Below are 24,352 nucleotides of genomic sequence, written 5' to 3' on the forward strand. Positions count from 1 at the left end.
GAACAGAAGCCAGCTCAGGCCAAAGTACAGCACACTAATCACACACAAGAGTGTGGAAGAATACTCTGATGGTAGTGATTGTACATTGATACTAAGTGACACTTACCAACTGCAAGTCAACCAGGTTGTCAACCAAGAACAACCACAATAATGTGTAGCTCTCCTGACGGATATAGGATCACTACATCAGGATGAGTTGTCAAACTTTTGAGGTGTTGTAATGAAGTTAGATTAGATTAGATTAGATTAGATTAGATTAGATTACTTACAGTTTGGAAACAAGCCCTTCGGCCTAACAAGTTAGAAGTGCTTATCTTGGTAACTCTACTTTTGCTAGTTTGTATAATTATCAAACAGTCATAAACACAAGCATTTATATTTGTTTGTGTTTTTTTTTGAAAATCGAGTTATGTTCACAGCTAGTATACAGTATATCTTTAAAAAACATGCTCATATTATCACCATATCATTGCATGTGACTTGGTTGTAGAAATGTCTGTCTCCATTTTAACCAGGTGATGGAAGTGTGCTACTGTTTGTAACAAAATAGCTTAGTATTAGCCCAGTATTAGTCCAGAAACTGAAGTGCTTGTGACTGTAATATATGCATATGCCAGGAGCTGTAATAAGCATCTTCAGTCCCAATTTACCAAATCTAGTTCCTATGCTACAGGAACAGAATAAATATTGCTCGAGCAAGTACCCTGAAGAGTGCAAAAACCCACAACACAGGAGCAGATCTTCTTGTCTTTATCCAACTTCACAGACACACATTTCACAGGTATACTTTACAATGCCCTTTTTGTCGATGTTCAATTTTTCCAGAATCAATTCAAAGTGATATTTAGCTCCCAAGGGTTTTTTTTTCCCTGTCCTTTCCTTTTCTCAACCTAATAACTTGTGATCTTAGAACTGTCTGTCATAATGAGGTTTTCATTTCCTGGAGTCTCTCCCTCCAGCCCAAGCTTGGCAGCTTTTCCAGTCTAATTTAACTCCCCACAAACTTGATTTTTTTAATGTGAACTTGAGTTTCCACCTGTTTTTCTGCATGGCAAACCTCTAGCTGCTCTAGCTCTCCCAGATTCAGGTAGACTCAATTCCCTATTTGCGATATTCAGTGATATCCTAGGAAAACTCATAACCCATTTTTCATAATGGCTTTCTCTGCATCCTTCCCAATGGCAATGTCAATTCAATGAGCCTTACATCTAAGTAGAAATGCTAATTACCTTTGTCAGCACAATTCCTTTCATCTTGCAACTAAATAGACAGTTTAAACATAAATATTCGCAACCCAATTCAGTGTGCACTAGCACACAGGCTACTGCATTTGTCTCCGACAGTAAACGCATGTACCTCCTTGCCACTAAAACAAACTAAACAGTCCCTTGATCTCCGGCAATCAAACCGACCAACTGATTTTGGTTTACTGTGTGGCTAACTTCAGAGTAGAGCATATGACAACTTTCAATCTTCTAAACCTGACAATTATTACACTTCCCCAGAAAGAACGAAAAATTGTCACCATTAGTGATGTCCTCATCCACATCATTCAAATTATAACAACTAATGACATTTCTTTAATTAACTTATTATAACAGTGCAAGTAAATTCTGTTCACATGCTGTCATACCTTCCAATAAGCTACTCCATCTCAGTGGAATCATGATCTATGTCAATCAAATACATATAATATTTCCGATTTAAACATTTTCTCATGGTGATTCTTAAATGCCATCCTCTATGCCAGAAAACTGGCTTGTAGGTTCTTGTTCATGATGACTAATATTCATATCATTTCCACTTCCTTGGTTAAAGGATGACACAACTGTTTTAGTCTGGTACACTTTTTCATAAACAATATTGCAAACTTTGATTATCTCTCTCATGTCTTTGTATACCAGTAGATTTAAATTATGGGTGCAAACGAAATTTTCTGTCATAATACTTTTTACTTGAGGTTCAGTGGGTTCCTTTAGTTTTTCTATAATATCAGATATTATATTAGCTTCAGGTGTCAAAATTTAAATGTAATTTTTGGATCAACCTGTTCAAATTTTGCCTTCTGATCTCTATTCTCCTTCAGAGGTATACATATACAGTGATCTTGGCTTTGTTAATTGAGACATTGTGTACTGCAGCTAGAGATTGATGCTGAACCTGTACAAGACACTTGTTTGACCTCAGCTTGGATATCGTATACAGTTGTGGGGACTACATTATAGGAAGGATGTGAATACATTGGAGAGATTGCAGAAGCAATTTACAAGAGTGGTTCCAAGAATGAGAAACTTCAGTTATGAAGATAATTGAAGAAGTTGGGACTGTCCTCCTTTGAGAGAAGAAGGCTGAGGGGATTAGGTAGAGATTTTCAAAATCATGAGCAGGCTACGCAAAGTAGATATGGAGAAGCTGTTCTCATTCATAAAAATAAAAAGAATGAGTGACATGCAAATAAGCAAGGGTGATGTGAGAAAAAAACACTTTCACACAGTGAGTAGTTAGGGTTTGGAATATACTGCCTGGAAGTGTAGTGGACGCAGGTTCAATTGAGACATTTAAAAAGGCATTGGATGATTATTTGGATAGAAATAGTATGCAGGGATATGGGAAAAGGCAGAAGATTGGAACTAGGCACAATGGACCAAGTGCCTCCTTCTGCACTGTAGCAGTTCTAAGATTCTGAACATGCTATTGTTTTAAATTGCCTTCCACACCTTCCACATCTTTCTACTTCTTATCTTTCCATTCAGGAAAGTACAAGTTTTGTCCAATTTCTTAAAAGCGAGTACCATAATCCTCTTGATTTTCATATTTTATTTTCTGCTCCAATACTTAAGTGTGGCATTGACTGTAAACAAATAATTTTGTTTCAAATACTGCTTTTCTTTAGTTTTCTGTCAGCTTGGATGTTTGCTGCTGCATTCTGTTTTGACACTTGTGGCTTAGAATCTGCAAGCAACTTCAACTGAGACACATACAATCCATTTGCAACCTTTGTAACTCTTTATATTTAGCCCAAGTTCTTAATGGTTATTTACTCTCAAAGGTCTAAGCTTTTGATTCTTTAGATGAATCTTCAGACAGAACTTTCATTTACAAATAGTGCTGGATATCTCTGGTCCATTGCCAATTTTCAGAAGATGGTAGCATTTTATCTCTCACTAAATTACTTCCTGACATAAAATCAACATCATTAGTATATAATTTTGACACCAGTCCAATAATAACAGATCCGTTGCCTAGAACATTGTTCAAATTCACTCTACATGATGGAATAGGCAAAAACATTTCCATCAATAACTTGTATCAGTATACTTTTATCTCATAAACATCTGAAGGATAATCCATGTCTTTTGTTAGCATCAAGCTTTGAGCCAGCCCATATTCCACATTCTTTGCTGGTTTTAATAGCAGACAAGAATTACTTTACCCAGAAATATAAAAGTGCAAAACATCTTTTACAGTGGGATTTACTGTAAATACATGTTGATGATATACATTTTCGAGCTGTTATATTCTATAGTATTGACTCTATTGTAGATCGGTCATAAAACAAACTTAAAATGGCAGGCTCCTAAATAAGGCAGCAGTATTAGATTGGCAAGTATTGTCTAAATTGTGACACATGACTACAAGATGCAAATGCTGCAGATTGTAATCTACACTTGGCATGTTTTCAAATTGGTGTGTTTGTTCATATGATTATGTTCTTACCTCTCATTTCACAAGATTATGAATTTGAATCACATATCAGAATGTTAGCAAGAGATCTTAGTTGACAATCTTGTGTAATGTTAATAGAGTGCGATAATGTCAATGTGCTATCAGTTGGATGAAGCATTAAAACCAAGGGTCATGCCCACCTTGTGTGGAAGGCCTTACCCACCAGCAGTTTGTGTGTTCATTGACAAGACACTTCACTTACATGCACATTTGGAGTGTCACAGTTATTGTGCTGTCAGAACCTTAAACATGTGCCAAATATCTGAGGGAAGACTCTTTGGCAAGGAACCAATAATACAAATGTTGAGCTATGTAATCCTTATTTTCAGATTTTGAGCCTGAATGATCAGGAAAGCCAACTGAATTTTCTTCAAGTATGCCTTGACTGACATTATTTACGATCCTCCATTCTTATATGAAAGCTATAAAAGAGAGGCCACATACTTTGCTGAAACTCTACAGTCTGCTTTCTTTCAGATTGTGGGTATTCTCTGGTAGGTCCAGCATAGGTGGTGTTGCTAGGCAACAGGTAAAGAGATAGAGTCCACTGAAAACGGTAATGGTGAGGTATTATATACTGGTTTATTTCAATCAAGCATTCTTCAATTTTACATCAGAATATTAATTCTGTGAGGCTTACAACTATTTAAGTTAGTTTTACTGGGCTATATTTAACCAGGTATGTATCTGTATTCCTTTATAATTGTCTGCTTGCAGTCTGCTAGAGATTTCCCAATGGTGATTGACTCCCTGAAATGACCTTCAATGCTTTTCAGTCTCTACCTTTGTACAAGTGCCTTGGGACATAGGTCGTCTGTCTGAGGGAATTTATTAGTTTTTTTGCTGCTTGAGCCTATCCAGAATTTTTGCTTTGCAAATGCCAAAATCCCAAAGCTCTCACAATGTGTGTTTGATGTCAGGTGGTATATAGCTTGTGTCTTCCCTGGTTAAAAACCTCAAAGATGTAGTCGTAAAATATGTCTACTATCTCTTGTTCATTGTAATCTTCAACTCCTTTAGGGACTCAACATTCTTTCACCAACTCTGTTGCTAACATAGCTCTGGGAGAATATTTTGACATCATATTTTCTATTTGTGCCTTTCTATCTTACTCTTAGCATTGTGACTGATCACTTAATTGCAGCACACCAACTTGATATTATAACACAGTTATATGCATTCATAGATTCAAAATGTGTACTGTGTCATCTTAAGATATTAAGATCACCTCCTAATAGTATTTGGGAACCAATTAGAAAATTAGTCTTTATTTATCAACCCAGATACTTGTTTTCATTGAGTAATCATTTAAATATTAGAATTTTAAGCATAAAAAAGTTTCAAGTTCTTTTTCAAAATCCCTGGAACCAGCTCTAACAGTGATATGGCATTGAGCAATATCTAAATAGCTGTAGCAGAAAAATAATTTATTTGAATCTGTACTTTAAAGCTTCAAGGAGACTAAGTCCTCTAAGCCAGTGGGAAATTCGGGGCATGTGTAATCAATCAAAACATTGAAAATAGCGCTGTGTTTTCCCCTAGAATTTTTCAAAGTGAAACTTGTGCATTGAATGCCTATGTTGCTAAGATACTAGAGGTTTAATTCTTATAACAATCAGTACTATATCTTGGTGCTAATGATTTTTAAAGTAGACTGCAATTACACCATATTTTAATCTACAAGAGGGCATGGATTAATGTGGCATAGATAACAATGTAAATGTAATTTTAATTGCTTCAGATAATACCTGTATCAGTACTGCTGGTAATGTCACCTTGAAGATAGCATTGTAGTGAGGCTATGCCAGCTAAACCATTGGGAATTATTTTTATTCAGCATTACTGCAGCTAAGGCCACTTTAAAATGAAAGTGTAATTTATAGTCAAACAACACCATTCTCAAAAACATACATTTGGAAAAGGAACTGCATGATAACTGGGAATGAAGAATCTCTTTTTACAAAGAGATCTTTTATGAATAACTCATTATTGCAACATGACTATCTGGCATGGGCTGAGGGTGTCTACAAAGAGGAACACTAGAATTCTAAGAAAATAATTTTTAAATTATGATAGTGAGAGATAGAAAAGATATAATTGAGGTCATTTAGATTGAATATTGTGTAGAGATTATAACTGATTCTGATTTAGTTTCCGTGTTGAATTGTGGAAACAGTGGTCTTGTAATTACCAAGGTAATATTAGTGTTTGAACATGTAACATGACAAAAGCACATAGCATTTCACTATTCGCCATCTTTGCAGAGGTATTAAACATTTAAAATTAAAGAATATATTATAAATAATAGAAAAATAATAGTGTAATTTCAAAGTCAACAGCATTAATATGTTTAGAAGATTTATTCATGTGATTGGATTTAGAGGCAATCTTGTAGAAGTGTATAAAATAATGAGGGGCATAAATATAGTAAATAGTAGTTGGCTTTTCCCTAGGATGAGGAATTTGAAGTCTAGAGGGCAATTTTCAAGGTGAGAGGAAGAAGATTTTAAAAAGACAATATTTTACACAGAGGGTGGTTTGCATGTGGAGTGAACTTCCTGAGGAAGTGATGATGTGGGTACAGTTACAACATTTAAAAAATGTTCAGATAAGTTCATGAAGATAACAGGTTTGGGGAGATAAGGGCCAGAGCAGGCAGTTGGGACTAGTTAGTCTGGGATTATGTTCGGCAGGGACTGGTTGGACCGAAGGGTCTGTTTCCATGCAGTATGACTCCATGCTCTACCTGTTAGTAATTCAAGATGTGGGTACTTTACAAAGGGATTGGAGAAGTCATTGCAATCTGTCTCAAACAAGTAAAGAGGGATGAATCAGCTTCCATCTTTGTAAGCAGTCTTGGTTCCCTGCAACAAAGATTTTAAATTTTCTTTAGCATGTAGCTATATTCTTCTTAAATGAAATATATTACTAGTGAAGATTAAGGTGTGATGGAATATTCCACAATTGCCTGGATGAGTGCAGCTCCAACAACACTCAAGGTGTGACACCATTCAGGATAAGCAGAAGGCTGGATGAACACAGTAATGTCCTGAAGAAGGACTACACCCGAAACATTGATTTCTGCACTTCCTGATGCTGCCTGGCTTGCAGTATTCTTTCAGTCTTCTGCCTGTCTACTTTGGATTCCAGCATCTGCAGTTTTTTTGTCTCTAACCATTCAGGATAAAGCATCCTAATTGATTGGCACCACGTCCTCAAACATTCACTCCCTCCACCACTGATGCTCAGTCGCAGTAATGTGTACCATCTACGAGTCCTGCAGAAATTCACCAAGGCTGCTTAAACTGTACATTCCACACAGACAACTGTCTATCTAGAAAGACAAGAGCCTCAGATACATGGGAACACCATTACTTGAAAGTAAGCCCGCGAAATGCTTTTTTTAACCACCCCGACTATATGTGACACAAACTTCAAAGAATTATGTACCTGACCCCTAGGTCCCTCTGATCTATAGCGTTACCCAAGGCCCTACTGTTAATTATATAAGCCCTACCTTTATTTATTGTATCAAAATGCAATATCCTATATTTATCCAAATTGAACTCTATCTGCCATTTTTCAACCAATTGACCCATTTAATCAAGATCCCTTTGTAATCTAAGAAAACCTTCTTCACTGTCTACTATGCCATCAATTTTGGTGTCGTCCACAAATTTACTAACCAGGCCTTCTACATTTTCATCCAAATCATTTATAGAAATGACAACCAAAAGAGGATCCAGAACTGATACCTGGGGAACCCAGCTGGTGGTAGGCTTCCAGTCTGAAAAGAACCCTCCACTGTCACTCTCTGTCTGATGCCATTAGGCCAATTATGCATCTAAATGGCAGGCTCACCCTGAATCCCACGTGACCTAACTGTACTGATTAGTCTACCCATGCGGAACTTTGTCAAAACTTTTCTAAAGTCCAAGTTAACAATCTTTTTGGCAACTTTAATGTGATGATTGCCATCATAAATCTTTTTGGCAACTTCCTCAAAATACTCAATCAAGTTTGTGAGACATGATTTTCCTCGCACAAAGCCAATGCTGACTATCCCTAATCAATTTTTGCCTCTCTAAATATCCATAAATTCTATTTTTTATAATCAACTCCAACAATTTATCCACAACCAAAGTCAGACTCACAGGTCTATAGTTCCCTGGTTTCTCCTTACAACTTTTGTTCAACAAAGGTACAACATTAGCCACCGTCCAGTCATCAGGCACCTCACCCATAGTTATAGATGATGCAAATATTTCTGCAAAGAGTCTCACAATTTTCTCCATTACTTCTACAATGTTCTGGGATGCATTAGATCAGATCATGGAAATTAATCCACCTTTATATTCTTTAGGACCTCGCAAACTTCCCCTCCTGCAATGTGAACTGATTTTAAAATATCAAACTTCATTTCTTTGTGTTGTCTAGCCTCCATTTGTTTCTCCACAGTAAAAACTGACATGAAATATTCATTTAGTATCTCTCCCATCTCCTGGGGTTCAACACAAAGGCAATCTCCTTGATCTTTAAGCCACCCAACCCTCTCTCTAGTTACCCTCTTGTTCTTAATGTATTTGTAGAATCTCTGGATTATCCTTAACTTTATCTGCAATGCTATCTCATATCCCTTCTTTACCTTCCTGATTTCTTTCTTAAGAATGCCCTACACTCTTTGTATTAATTAAGAGATTAAATTGAACCAAGTTGGCTATATCTAAAATAAGATTCTCTTTTATTCTTGACTAGAACCTCAATACGTCAATTTTCCTGCTCCTCAGATGCTGTCTGACCTGCTGTGCTTTTCCAGCACCACTGTAATCTAGACTCTGGTTTCCAGCATCTGCAATCCTTGTTTTTACCTAGAACCTCAATATTGTTATTCATCCATTGTTCCATAATCTTACCAACCTTACCCTCGACTCCAATAAGAATACAATGCCTCCGAACTTTCATCATTACATTCTTGAAAGCCTCCTACTTGTCAGATGTGATTTTACTTGTGAACAGTCTACTCCAATCAATTTTTGAAACTTCTTGTCTCATACCATTAAAATTTGCCTTACTCCAGTTAAAAAAAACTTTACTTATTATGGAAGACTTATCCTTTTCCATAACCATTTTGAAACTAACAGAATTATGACTGCTAGATCCAAAGTGTACGGTTGGTTAAGTGGCCACCTGGAAGCCAGTTTCCAAAAGCCAGTTACTGAAAGAAATGGCAAGGAAGAGGTAAAAAATGGAATAGTGAACTGCAATTTGAATTACTAGAGATCAAAATCGAAGGGAATTTTCTAATCCCCCCTACGGTGAAAGTAAGAGGAGATATATGACAATTTTGTTTGCACTCTCAATAGCAGAAGCATGAAATAGCAGCAGAATTGTTTTTAAAATTGAACAGATATATGTTGCAACTCTGCTACCAGCAAGCGATTACTATAAATGGTATGGCAGCCTAGATCTCGCTGAGGAGCAGAAAGGCTAGACTGCTGAAATTGTGAAGACTTTGAAGATACACTTTGAACTTTATATTAATTTAACATATGAACACTGTGTGTTCAACATTGGAGTTCAGTGGACAGGGAAACTATTGATCAGTGCATGACTGCATTGATATATCTAGCTGGATCCTGCGAATTTGGACAATTGAAAAATGATCTCAGCAGAAATGAGATTATCTTAGGCATGGTATATCCTTCATTGATAGGTCATCTGCAGTGAGAGGGGAAACGTACTTTCCAGAAAGTTATTAAAATGAGCAAAACTCTAAGATTATTAATCATCAGCTGGAGTGTATTAACAGGAAAACAAATGATGCTTTGCACTATATTGAGAGTCAGCCTAGTCTAAATGGGAGCAATATATTCAAAGCAAGAAAGTAGCAATTGCACAAAAAAACAGCAGAAAGATCAAGGCCAGAGGGCAAGATATAAATGTTGCATGGGCATCACATGAAAGAAAAGGAACCATGTCCAATGAGGGGAAAGCTGTGCTTTAACAGCAAGAAGCCAAGTCTTTTTTTCGTGCAAGTGCTTAACTAGAAATAAGCAAAACAAACCCATAAAGATTTCTGCTGGAGACATGCTAGCTAATAAGTTTCAGGATGAATGTGGTTTGAATCTCCAGGTCTAAAGATGATCAATGGTTTGTGACTGTTAGAATGATGACTATAGAAGGAAAGCTTCAAATGATGTGGCATCAGATAGACAGTGGTGTTTCATGTAACATCATTAGTGTAACACACCTATGTGAATTGTCCAAAGGTCGTGACCTGAAAACAAAGTCCTTGAAAGTAAGGTTATAACATGGAACAATCCTCACACTGTAACAGCACAGAGACAGCCAATTCAATTCAAATCAGTCTCCATATCCTCTCGCTAAAACGGACAATCTCACATTTTCCTACATTATACTGCATTTGCTACATCTTTGCTTATTTACTTAACCTATCTCTGTCCCTTTGTAGCCTCCTATTGTCTCTTCCCAACGTTTGATTTGATTTGATTTGATTTATTGTAGTCACGTATACCTAAGTACAGTGTAAAGCTTTGTTTTATGATCAGTACAGGCAGATCATAGTAAACAAGGACAGAGAGGTCATAGGCGGCTTAAACAGACCAAAAAGTACGAGGTTACAGTTGCACAGGAGGTGCACAAGGCAAGATCAACATTAACAAGATCAACATTACTTGAAGTTAGAGAAGTCCATTCAGCAGTCTAATTACAACAGAGAAGAAGCTGTTCTTGAACTTGGGGTGTGTGTGTGTGTGTGTGTTCAAGCTTCTGTATCTTCTGCCTGATGGAAGAGGTTGGAAAAGACCATTACCATGTGAGAGGGGTGTTTGATGAAGTTGGTAGCCTTGCAGCAGCAACGAGAGGTATAAATGGAGCCGATGGATGGGAGATTGGCTTCGGTGATGGTCTGGGCTGTGCACACAACTTTACCTAGTTTCCTACAGTCCTCAGCAGTTGTTATATCAGATAGAATGCTTTCTATGGTGCATTTGTAAAGGTTTGTGAAGGTTCTTATGGACAAGCTGAAATTCCTAAGACGCCTGAGGAAGAAGAGGCATTATTGTGCCTTCTTGATGATAATATCTACTTGGGAGGTCCAGGACAAATTGTCTGTTATTGTCACTCCAAGGAACTTAACATTCTAGACCCTCTTCAGCTCAGCTGCATTGATGTAAATAGGGGTGTATCATCCTTCTTTCTTCCTGAAGTCAATGATCAGTTACTTTGTTTTGCCAACATTGAGAGACAGGTTGTTATCACTGCACCATGACATCAAGCCCTCTATCTCCTTCCTGTATTCTGACTCATCATTGTTTGATATCTGACCTACTATGGTGTAGTCAGCAAACTTGTAGACAGTGTTCGTACGGAACTTGGTTACAGAGTCATGGGTGTACAGGAATACATTAGGGGGCTGAGAACACATCCTTGCAGGGAGCCAACGTTGAGGATTATCATGGAGGAAGTGCTGCTGTCTATCTTCCCTGATTGTGGTATGTGGGTCAGGAAGTCAAGGATCCAGTTGCAGAGGGCAGAGCCAAGACTTAGGTCTCGGAGTTTTGAGATCAGTCTGGTAGGGGTTATGATGTTGTAGGCAGAGCTGTAGTTAGAACATAGAACATAGAAAAATACAGCGCAGTACAGGCCCTTTGGCCCTTGATGTTGCGCCGAACCTAGCCCACCTAACCCACACTAGCCCACTATCCTCTATATGCCTATCCAATGCCCGCCTAAATGCCCATGAGGAGGGAGAGTCCACCATTGCTACTGGCAGGGCATTCCATGAACTCACAACTCGCTGAGTAAAGAATCTACCCCTAACATCTGTCCTATACCTACCACCCCTTAATTTAAAGCTATGCCCCCTTGTAATAGCTGACTCCATTCGTGGAAAAAGGTTCTCATGGTCAACCCTATCTAAACCCCTAATCATCTTGTACACCTCCATCAAGTCACCCCTAAACCTTCTTTTCTCCAATGAAAACAGCCCCAAGTGCCTCAGCCTTTCCTCATGCGATCTTCCTACCATACCAAGCAACATCCTGGTAAACCTCCTCTGCACCCGTTCCAGTGCCTCCACATCCTTCCTATAGTATGGCGACCAAAACTGCACACAATACCCCAGATATGGCCGCACCAGAGTCTTATACAACTGCAACATGACCTCAGGACTCTGGAACTCAATTCCTCTACCAATAAAAGCCAGTACGCCATATGCCTTCTTCACAGCATTTTTTACCTGGGTGGCAACTTTCAGAGATCTGTGTACATGGACACCAAGATCCCTCTGCTTATCCACACTACCAAGTATCCAACCATGGGGATTCAAGATGGCGGCGACCCAGCAAGTCTGAGTCTACAGTGCTCCTCCCAAGACTTGGGCAAAGTGGATCTCCCACCCCCACCACACTCACCAAATCATCTAAAATAGCTTTTATTTAATATAATTAGTTGTTTAGTAGTGTTGGTATTAAATTTAAATAATTAATCTCTTAGGAAAAATGACTAAAGGGAGGAGAGCCCACAGCTCTCAGCAAGCAGGAACCCCTCCCCCACCCTCTCCCTCTCCAGCTGCAGCTGAGGCGTCCATAGCCGCCCCGGGGGACTTACCGACAATAACAAGCCTTGTGGAGATGATCACCAAGCTGGACGTGAAAATCGACGCATTTATCGAGGAGTCCCGAAATCGCTGGGAATCACTCTCGGCCGAGCTGCAAAAGCACGGCCGAGACATCCAGGAACTCGAGCGCTGAGTCGGAGGGGCGGAGTTAAAGGCCGCGACCTCCGAGACTACAGCTCAATCGGCCACGGATCAGGTCCGGGCTCTCGAGCAGCGAGTCCGGACCTTAGAGAATTACATCGACGACCTCGATAATCGAGGTCGCCGAAAAAATATTCGTTTGCTGGGCCTTCCCAAACGGGAAGAGAAAGGCCAGCTCACAGCATTCCTGGAGCAGTGGTTGCCACAACTTTTGGATCTGGAGGCTGGATCAGGCTAGGTGTGGGTAGAATGAGCCTACCGGGTCGCAATACGCAAGCCTGGCTCGAACCAGCGCCCGCACCCAGTCCTGTTCCGGCTGCAGAACTATAGGGAGAGGCAGATACTCCTAGATGCCTCTAGAAATCTTGGAAAAGATCCCAAAGCCATGATCTATAAAGGATCCAAGATCATGTTATTTCAGGACTTCTCCCCGGCTCTGGCTCGAAGGAGGAAGGCGTTCGATGAGGTGAAGAAGTGTTTAAGGGACTTAAATATTCAATACTCCTTACGCTACCCAGCGACGCTATGTTTTAACCACGAAGGATCTGGGTATAATTTCAGATCTCCAGAAAAGGCTAAGGAATTTTTGGACTCTCTTAAATAAATCGTAAGAGACCATGTATGTTGGCTTGCCTTTTCCCCACTGCGATTTATATCCCCCCCCCTTTTTCTTTTTCTTATCTTACTGTTTATTATTATCTTGGGGGGGGGAGAGGGAATTATTTATTTGCTCTCCATTTAATGATTTTCCCCCCCCTTAGGGATCTTTTATCTTATTAATATACGTATGTATGTGTGTATGTACATATATGTGTGTATGTATGTATGTGTATATATGTGTATATATATAAGCCGGGGGGGTTTAGTTAATGTTGGTGGGGAGAGGTGGTTACCTTATTCTATTTTACTTTTGTCTCTAGGAGCGGGGTTATTTTCCCTTGCTATTTTATATTATTATATTTAATTATAATTTGTTGAAGTTGTAATTTTATAGTTATATATGTTTATACATGGTATTAATGCTACCAAATATACTCAGGTGTGGGTGGGGGGGGGGGGGGTGGGTGTAGGGTGCTCACTGTTAACTCTAGCTCTGTATCATATCTGAATTCTCCTCATCCTATTAAGGAGCGCCTGGGTCAAGGGTGGGGCACTGGTTGGGAGAGGATATGATGGACCGTTGGAAAAGAAGTGATACCCCCTGGGAACAAGGGGGATAATCTCCATTCAAATTTTTTTTTTATTATTTAGAAATAGTTTTCTTTTTATTACACTGTTATGAGTGTATTACAGAACCTTTATTTTTGTAAATTCTATATGCTGTATGCTCGGGATGTTTTATATAGGGTTGCCCCTCCCGAGGGGTCTCGGATTTACTCGGATGATTATGGTTGATCAGTCGGTTAAGTGGTGCACCTGAAATGTCAAATAGGAAGAGATTATTTTCTGTTCTTTCTTTCCATATAAGGAAAAATATTTTGGTGAACTGGGTGGCTGAAGGTTCCCCTGGACTTTCAAATTGGCCCAGATTAATCATGGAATGTATTCCCCCTGACTTCCTTACAAATATGGTGCACCGAAAGACCGCATTATTTTATAAAATATGGCAGCCCTTTTACATAGATATTTTGGCTATCCTAACAAGGGCTTTTATTTAATTGGGATTACAAACATGGCTGGTCTGGGGCCCCTTGGAAGAGGAATCCCGCACGAATACGGGTTTTGTTATATATGATGTTAACACATTCCGAGCAAGTATTTCAATATCCAACTTCTGTTAACCGTTGGGGTTTTTTTTTCTCCCCCACTTCTTTTTTTTCTCTCATTTTCTCTTATTTGAAAGATGTAAGTGACTCAATTATACACTCTGGCTAATTGTAGGTTAGATTAGTAGTTAATTGAGTTTTGTTTTTTCTCTCTCGGTATTTTTCTCTAGTTAAACTTTGATTATTGTATATTTAAGATTTATTTATATATCAATGTTTGTACTTGAGAGTTTTGTTTATTTTTGTAAATTTGTTAAAATGTTAAATTTTTAATAAAAGTATCTTTTAAAAAAAAGTATCCAACCATTAGCCCAGTACCCCATCTTCTTCTTGGCACAGTGGTTAGCACTGCTGCCTCACAGCGCCTGAGACTGGGGTTCAATTCCCGACTCAGGCGACTGACTGTGTGGAGTTTGCACATTCTCCCCGTGTCTGCGTGGGTTTCCTCCGGATGCTCCGGTTTCTTCCCACAGTCCAAAGATATGCGGGTCAGGTGAATTGGCCATGCTAAATTGCCCGCAGTGTTAGGTAAGGGGTAAATGTAGGGGTATGGGTGGGTTGCGCTTCGGCGGGTCGGTGTGGACTTGTTGGGCCGAAGGGCCTGTTTCCACACTGTAAGTCTAATCTAAGTCTAAAAAAAGTGAATCACTTCACACTTACCTACTTAGAACTCCATATGCCACCTTTCTGCCCAGCTCTGCAGCTTATCTATATCCCGCTGTAATCTGTCACACCCTTCCTCACTGTCAAAAACTCCACCGACTTTCGTATCATCCACAAACTTGCTCACCCAACCTTCTAACCCCTCCTCCAGCTCATTTATAAAAATGACAAACAGCAATGGTCCCAAAGCAGATCCCGCTTGTCACTGCACTCCAAGATGAACCTTTACCATCAACTACTACCCTCTGTCTTCGTTCAGCCAGCCAATTCCTAATCCAAACCTCCAACGCACCCTCAATGCCATTTCTCCGTATTTTTTGCAGTAGCCAACCATGGGGAACCTTATCAAACACCTTACTAAAATCCATATACACCACATCTACTGCTTTACCCTCATCCACCTCCTTAGTCACCTTCTCAAAGAATTCAATAAGGTTTGTGAGGCATGACCTGCCCTTCACAAAACCATGCTGACTATCCTTGATCACATTATTCCTATCCAGATGTTCATAAGTCCTATCCCTTACAATTCTCTCTAAGACTTTGCCCACAACAGAAGTGAGACTCACCGGCCTATAGTTACTAGGGTTATCCCTACTCCCCTTCTTGAACAAAGAAACCACATTTGCTATCCTCCAGTCTTCTGGCACTATTCCTGTAGAGAACGAGGACATAGAAATCAAGGCCAATGGCTCTGCAATCTCCCCCCTTGCTTCCCAGAGAATCCTAGGATAAATGCCATCAGGCCCAGGGGACTTATCTATTTTCACCCTTTCCAGAATTTCCAACACCTCTTCCCTACATACCTCAAAGCCAGCCATTCTAATTAATTGTGACTCAATATTCACGTCGGCAGCAATGATGTGTTCCTGAGTGAATACTGACGAAAAGTATTCATTCAGTGTCTCCCCAATCTCTTCAGCCTCCTCACGCAACTTCCCACTACTATCCTTGAATGGACCTATTCTACCTTAGTCATTCTTTTATTCCTGACATACCTATAGAAAGCCTTTGGGTTTTCACTAATCCTACCAACCAAGGACTTTCCATGTCCCCTCCTTGCTGCTCTTAACTCTCTCTTCAGATCCTTCCTGGCTACCTTATAACTCTCAATCGCCCCAATTGAACCTTCTCGCCTCATCTTTACATAGGCCACCCTCTTCCCTTTAACAAGGGATTCCAATTCCTTATTAAACCACGGCTCCTTCACACGACCCTTTCCTCCCTGCTTGACAGGTACATACTTATCAAGGATACTCAATAGTTGCTCCTTGAACAAGCGCCACATATCGATCGTGCCCTTCCCTTGAAGCTTACTTTTCCAATCCACGCATCCTAAGTCATGCCTCACTGCATCATAATTTCCCTGCCCCCAGCTATAACTCTTGCTCTGCAGTGCACACTTATCCCTCTCCATCACTAGAGTAAAAGTCACCGAATTGTGGTCACTATCCCCAAAGTGCTCACCTACCTCCAATTCTAACACCTGGCCTGGTTTGTTACCCAGAACCAAATCCTCACCTCTTGTTAGCCTGTCTACATATTGTGTCAGGAAACCCTCCTGCACACATTGGACAAACACCAACCCATCTTACGTACTCGAGTAGAAGTACGTTGATGAGTAGAAGCTGGATGTGGGCATCCTTGTTATCCAGATGTTGCAGAGATGTGTGTAGGGCTATGGAAATGATATCTGCTGTGGACCTATTTCTCTGGTAGGCAAATTGCAGGGGATTTAGACAGGCTGGGAGGCTTGAGTTGACGTGGGCCATGAACAGCCTATCGACGCATTTCATTATTAAGGAGGTCAGATCCACTCGGGTAGTCTTTAAGGCAGATTGCTTGTGTTTTCTTTGGTACTGGGTTGATGGTCGTCTTCTTGAAGCAGGTGGTGACTTCAGATTGTAGCAAGGAAAGGTTGAAGATGTCAGCAAATACCTCTGTCAGCTGGTCTGCACAGGATCTAAGTGGGGTATCCATCTGGGCTTGTTGCTTCCTTCGGGTTTACTCTCAGGAAGACTGATCAGATAAAAGCAGCAGTGACAGAGGGAAGAGGTGCATCCAGGGCAGGTGACATCATGCCACTGGCATTCTGTTCAAACAGAGCATAAAAAGCATTGAGTGCCTCAGGGAGGGATGTGTTTTTGTCCGCTATCTTGCTCTGCTTCATTCTGTATCCTGTTATGTCGTGTAGACCTTGCTAAAGGCAGCAGGTGTCCATATCGTTAATTTGGGCCTCTAACCTGATCCGTAACTGTCTCATGGCATCTCTGGGCCTCGCAGAGGTTATATCTGAATTTTCTGTATAGATCTGGATCATTTAACTTGAATGCTGCATGGCTGATCTTCAGTATATCGTGGATTTCCCAGTTCATCCAAAGTGTCCATTTGGGGAACACATAGATTGACTTCTTTGACATGCATGCCTCTACACACTTGCTAATGAAGTTCGTGATGGTGGTAGCATACTCATTTAGTTGTCTACTGAATTCTTGAATATGGTCCAGTTCAAGCAGTCCTGGAGAAGCTCTTTGGCTGCCTCAGACCAGCGTTGTACTACTTTTTGTAAAGGATCCTCCCATTTTCAACTTCTGCTTGTAACATTGGAGGAGGAACACACCTCCTGATCTGATCTGATTTTCCAAAGTTGGACGGAGCATGGAGTGGTGGGTGTCTTTGATATTTACGAAGCAGTGATCAAGGAAGTTCCAACCAGTCTTTGTGTCAAACCCAAATATTTCAACCATACTTTTGGTCCCTTCATTCAAATAATTTATACAAGTTGTAAACATTTAAGACTCCAGCACTAAGTTCTGTTGCAGACAAGTCAATACATCTTCTCAAACACAAAATGACCCACTTATGCCTATTCTCTGTTTGCTGTGAGCTAGCCACTCTCTATCCTTGCCAGCGTGACTCCCTACATATTGAGCTTTAATTTTCCACAATAATTTTCTTGCATTAGAAGAAGTAAGTATAGTACATTCACTGAGTCTCCTTTATCCACAATGTCTATTATCTCTTCAAAACCTTCCAGTAAGTTGGTTAAAGATGATATCCCTTTTTCAATACCACACTGAGTCTGTTTGATTACTTTAGATTTCTCTGCATGCCTTTCTATAATGTCTTTAATTACAGCTTTTAACATCTTCCCTATGGCACATGTTAAACTAATCAGCCTCTTTTACCTCTGTCTCCCTTCCTCTTTGAATAAAGGACTTACATTAGATATTTTAGAATCGAATGGAAACTTGACTGAATCTAGGGAATGTTTTGAAAATTAAGGCCAGTGCATCAATTATCTCGCAAGCTTTTTTTATAATACTGTAGGGTGATATCCATCAGATATATTGTTGAAATGCGCTCCCTGTGTAAAAAGTTGAAAATATTGAGAAAAAGTGTAATGACTTCTAGATTCAGAGAAAAAACAGCTCCACAGCCGTTGCAATTCATCAATCCAGAAGTAACACTGAATTGGAAAGGCAAGTGTCTAACTTAAATCAATATGTAGGTGAATTGGGAAAATCAGGTTAGGAGCAGACCCAAGAAAGGAATTTGTGGAATGCCCAAGAGATGTTTTTTTGGAGCAGCTTGTGATGCAGCTCACTAAGGCACAGGCAATTATAGATTTGATGATATGCAATGAAGCAGACTTGATTAGGGAGCTTAAGGTAAAGAAGTCCCCTGGGGGGACAGAGACCGTAAATACGCGTTGTGGCACTTCTTCCGCTGCCTCCGCCGCTAAGCTTACTTTTTCAATCAAGACTCACGCCCATCTTCTGAGGACCCCTTCGCTCGCCTCCAACACACTCCATCCACCTGGATATCCCGTGCCAGTCTGTTACCCGCCCTCGATTTCTTCATTTCCAACTGCTGCTGAGACATTAACCACCTCAATCTGTCTACCCACCTTCACCACTCCAACCTCTCACCCTCACAACACCCAGCCCTCCACACCCTCTGCTCCAATCCCAACCTCACCATCAAACCAGTGGATAAAAGGGATGCAGTGGTAGTTTGGCGCACTGAAGTCTACACCGCTGAAGCCAGACGTCAACTCAAGACACCTCCTCCTACCACCCCCTCAACCATGACCCCAACCCCATAACCAAACCATCATCTCCCAGATCATACACAACCTCATCACCTCAGAAGATCTCCCACCCACAGCTTCCAAACTCATAGTCAGGGAACCCTGCACCATCCAATTCTACCTTCTTCCCAATATCCACAAGCCTGACCACCCCAGCCGACCCATTGTCTCAGTCTGCTCCTGTCCCACCAAACTTATCTCCACCTACCTCGATACTGTCCTATCTCCCCTAGTCCAGGAACTTCCCACATACATTCAAGACACCACCCATGCCCTCCACCTCCTCCAAGACTTCCATTTCCCTGGCCCCCAATGCCTCATCTTCACCATGGACATCCAATCCCTTTACACCTCCACATGCCATGACCAGGGCATCCAAGCTCTCCATTTCTTCCTCTCCCGACATCCCCAACACTACCCTTCCACTGATATTCTCATTCATTTGGCTGAACTGGTCCTCACCCTTAACAATTTCACCTTCAAATCCTCCCACTTTCTCCAGATGAAAGGGGTATCCATGGGCACCCGTATGGGCCCCAGCTATGCCTGTCTCTTTGTTGGTTACGTAGAACAGTCCATCTTCCGTAGTTACACCAGCACCACTCCCCACCTCTTCCTTCACTACATTGGTGACTGCACCGGCACCACCTCATGCTCCTGGGAGGAGGTTGAGCAGTTCATCAACTTCACCAACACATTCCACCCTGACCTTAAATCCACCTGGACCATCTCTGAAATCTCTCTCCCCTTTCTGGACCTCTTCATCTCCATCAATGATGACCGACTTAACACTGACATTTATTACAAGCCCACCGATTCCCACAGCTATCTGGATTACACCTCTTCCCACCCTACCTCCTGAAAAAATGTTATCCTATATTCCCAATTCCTCGGCCTCTGCCATATGTGCTCCCAGAAGGACCAGTTCCACCACAGAACACACCAGATGGCCTCCTTCTTTAAAGATCGCAATTTCCCTTCCCACTTGGTTGAAGATGCCCTCTGACGCATTTCATCCACATCCCGCACCTCTGCCCTCAAACCCCACCCCTCCAAACACAACAAGGACAGGCCCCCCCCCCTCCCCTCCAGTCCTCACCTTCCATCCTACTAACCTTTGCATAAACTGCATCATCCATCGACATTTCTGCCACCTCCAAATGGATCCCACCACCAAAGATATATTTCCCTCCCCAACCCTTTCCGCTTTCCACAAAGATCATTCCCTCAATGACTACCTGGTTGGGTCCACCTTCCCCTGCCACCTCAAGAATTGCAAAACCTGCGCCCACACCTCCTCACTCACCTCCATCCAATGCCCCAAAGGAGCCTTCCACATCCATCAAAGTTTCACCTGCATATCCACCAATGTCATTTATTCTATCCGTTGTTCCCAATGTGGTCTCCTTTACATTGGGGAGACTGGACACCTTCTCTGTAGAGCGATTTAGGGAACAACTCTGGGACACCCACACCAATCAACCCCACCGCCCCATGGCCGAACATTTCAACTCTCCCTCCCAGTCTGCCAAGGACATGCAGGTCCTGGGCCTTCTCCACTGCCAGTCCCTCACCACCTGATGCCTGAAGGAAGACCACCTCATCTTCCGCCTCGGAACACTTCAACCCTAGGTCATCAATGTGGACTTCACCAGTTTCCTCATTTCCCCTCCCCCCATCTTACCCCAGTTCCAACTTTCCAGCTCAGCACCATCCTCATGACCTGTCCTACCTACGAATCTTCCTTCCCACCTATCTGCTCCACCCTCCTCTCCAACCTATCATCTTCATCCCCACCTCCATCCACCTATTGTATTCTTGGCCACCTTCTCACCAGCTCCACACCCCTCCCATTTATCTCTCTATCCTTGGAGGCTCCTGCTTCATTCTTGATGAAGGCCTTTGCCCGAAATGTCATTTTTTCTGCTCCTCGGATGCTGCCTGACCTGCTGTGCTTTTCAAACACCACTCTAATCTAGACTATGATAGAATTCACCCTGCTGTTTCAGAGGGAGAAGCTAAAATCAGATGTAAGGGTATTACAATTGAGTAAAGGAAATTACAAAGACATGAGGGAGGAGCTGCCAGAGTTGATTGGAATGAGAGCTAGCAGAGAAGATAGTGGAACAGCAATGGCAGGAATTTCTGTGGGTAATTCAGGAGGCACAGCAGAAATCCATCCCTAACAAGAAGAAATACACTAAGGGGTGGATGCTAAGGCAACCATGACTGACAAGGAAAGTCAGGAACAACATAAAAACAAAAGAGCAGGCAAACAATGTGGTGAGGTTCGTGAGAAACCAGAGGATTTGGTAGCCTTTAAAAAACCAGTAGAGGATAACTACAAAAGCAATAAAATGAAATATGCTGGTAATTTAGCTTGTAATATAAACAAAGTTTGCAAGAGTTTGGTTAGATATATAAAATGAAAGAGAGAGGGGTGAGTAGTCATTAGGTTGCTGGAAAATATGGCTGACGAAGACTAGAACACACATAGAACATAGAACATAGAAAAATACAGCACAGTACAGGCCCTTCGGCCCTCGATGTTCCGCCGACCAAAGCCTACCTAACCTACACTAGCCCAATAACCTCCATATGCTTATCCAATGCCCTCTTAAATGACCATAAAGAGGGAGAGTCCACCACTGCTACTGGCAGGGCATTCCATGAACTCACAACTAGCTGAGTAAAGAATCTACCCCTAACATCTGTCCTATACCTACCACGCCTTAATTTAAAGCTGTGTCCCCTAGTAACAGCTGACTCCATTAGCGGAAAAAGGTTCTCACTGTCAACCCTATCTAAACCCCTAATCATCTTGTACACCTCCATCAAGTCACCCCTAAACCTTCTTTTCTCCAATGAAAACAGCCCCAAGTGCCTCAGCCTTTCCTCATACGATCTTCCTACCATGCCAGGCAACATCCTGGTAAACCTCCTCTGCACTCGTTCCAATGCCTCCACGTCCTTTCTGTAGTATGGCGACCAAAACTGCACACAATACTCCAGATGAGGCCGCACCAGAGTCTTATACAACTGCAACATGACCTCAGGACTCCGAACTCAATTCCTCTACCAATAAAGCCCAGTACACCATATGCCTTCTTCACAGCACTATTTATGTGGGTGGCAACTTTCAGAGATCTGTGTACATGGACACCAAGATCCCTCTGCTCATCCACACTACCAAGTAGCCTACCATTAGCCCAGTAATCCATCTTCTTGTTACTCCTACCAAAGTGAATGACTTCACACTTAGCTACATTGAACTCCATTTGCCACCTTTCTGCCCAGCTCTGCAACTTATCTATATCCCACTGTAACCTGCCACATCCTTCTTCGCTGTCCACAACTCCACCGAGTTTCGCGTCATCCACAAAAATTTGCTCACCCAGCTTTCAAGCCCCTCCTCTAGGTCATTTATAAAAATGACAAACAGCAATGGTCCCAAAACAGATCCTTGTGGAACACCGCTAGTAACTGCACTCCAAGATGAACCTATACCATCAACTACTACCCTCTGTCTCCTTCCAGCCAGCCAATTCCTAATCCAAACCTCTAATGCACCCTCAATGCCATACCTCCGTAGTTTTTGCATTAGCGTACCATGGGGTACCTTATCGAACGCCTTGCTAAAATCCATATACACCACATCTACTGCTTTACCCTCGTCCACTTCCTTGGTCACCTTCTCAAAGAACTCAATAAGGTTTGTGAGACACGACCTGCCCTTCACAAAACCATGCTGACTATCCTTGATCACATTATTCCTATCCAGATGTTCATAAATCCTATCCCTTACAATTCTCTCTAAGACTTTGCCCACAACAGAAGTGAGACTCACTGGCCTATAGTTACCTCAGGCTATCCCTACTCCCCTTCTTGAACAAGGGGACCACATTCACTATCCTCCAATCTTCTGGCACTATTCCCGTAGACAATGACGACATAAAAATCAAGGCCAATGGCTCTGCTATCTCCTCCCTAGCTTCCCAGAGGATCCTAGGATAAATGCCATCAGGCCCAAGGGACTTATCTATTTTCATCCTTTCCAGTATTCCCCAGACCTCTTCCCTACCAACCTCAAGGCCATCCATTCTAATCACTTGTGATTCAATATTCACATCAGCAACAGTGTCCTGTTCCTGAGTGAATACTGACAAAAAGTATTGACTTAGTGTCTCTCCAATCTCCTCCGCCTCCACGCACAATTTCCCACTACTATCCTTGACTGGATCGATACCTACCCTAGTCATCCTTTTATTCCTGACATACCTATAGAAAGCCTTTGGGTTTTCCCTAATCCTACCAACTAAGGACTTTTCATGTCCCCTTCTCGCTGCTCTTAGCTCTCTCTTTAGATCCTTCCTGGCTACCTTATAACTCTCAATCGCCCCAACTGAACCTTCACGCCTCATCTTTACATAGGCCGCCCTCTTCCCCTTCACAACGGATTCCAATTCCTTATTAAACCACGGCTCCCTCACAAGACCCTTTCCTCCCTGCCTGACTGGTACATACTTATCAAGGAACCCAATAGCTGTTCCTTGAACAATCTCCACGTATCATTTGTGTTCTTCCCTTGAAGCCTATTTTTCCAATCCACGCATCCTAAGTCATGCCTCACCGCATCATAATTTCCCTGCCCCCAGCTATAACTCTTGCCCTGCAGTGCACCCTTGTCCCTCTCCATCACTAGAGTAAAAGTCACCGAGTTGTGGTCACTGTTCCCAAAGTTCTCACCTACCTCCAAGTCTAACACCTGGCCTGGTTCATTACCTAGAACCAAATCCAGTATAGCCTCACCTCTTGTTGGCCTGTCTACATATTGTGTCAGGAAACCCTCCTGCACACATTGGACAAACACCGACCCATCTAACGAACTCGAGCTATAGCTTTCCCAGTCAATATCTGGGAAGTTAAAGTCCCCCATAACAACCACCCTGCTACTTTCACTCTTCTCCTGAATCATCCTCGCAATACTTTCCTCTACTTCTCTCAGACTATTAAGAGGCCTGTAGAAAACTCCTAACAGGGTGACCTCACCTTTACTATTTCTAACCTCAGCCCAAACTACCTCAGATGGCAAGTCTTCCTCCATCGTCCTTTCCACTGCTGTAATACTATCCTTGACAAGCAATGCCACACCTCCCCCTCTTTTACCCCCATCTCTGACCCTGCTAAAACATTTAACCCTGGAACCTGCAACAGCCATTTCTGTCCCTGTTCTACCCATGTCTCTGTAATGGCCTTTGTCTTTGGTAATTTGTCTCAGCCTTCATGGTGGAAGACCCCAGTAGTATACCAAAACTTCAATGC

Source organism: Hemiscyllium ocellatum, chromosome 6 (assembly GCF_020745735.1).
Source record: "Hemiscyllium ocellatum isolate sHemOce1 chromosome 6, sHemOce1.pat.X.cur, whole genome shotgun sequence".
Lineage (NCBI taxonomy): Eukaryota > Metazoa > Chordata > Chondrichthyes > Orectolobiformes > Hemiscylliidae > Hemiscyllium > Hemiscyllium ocellatum.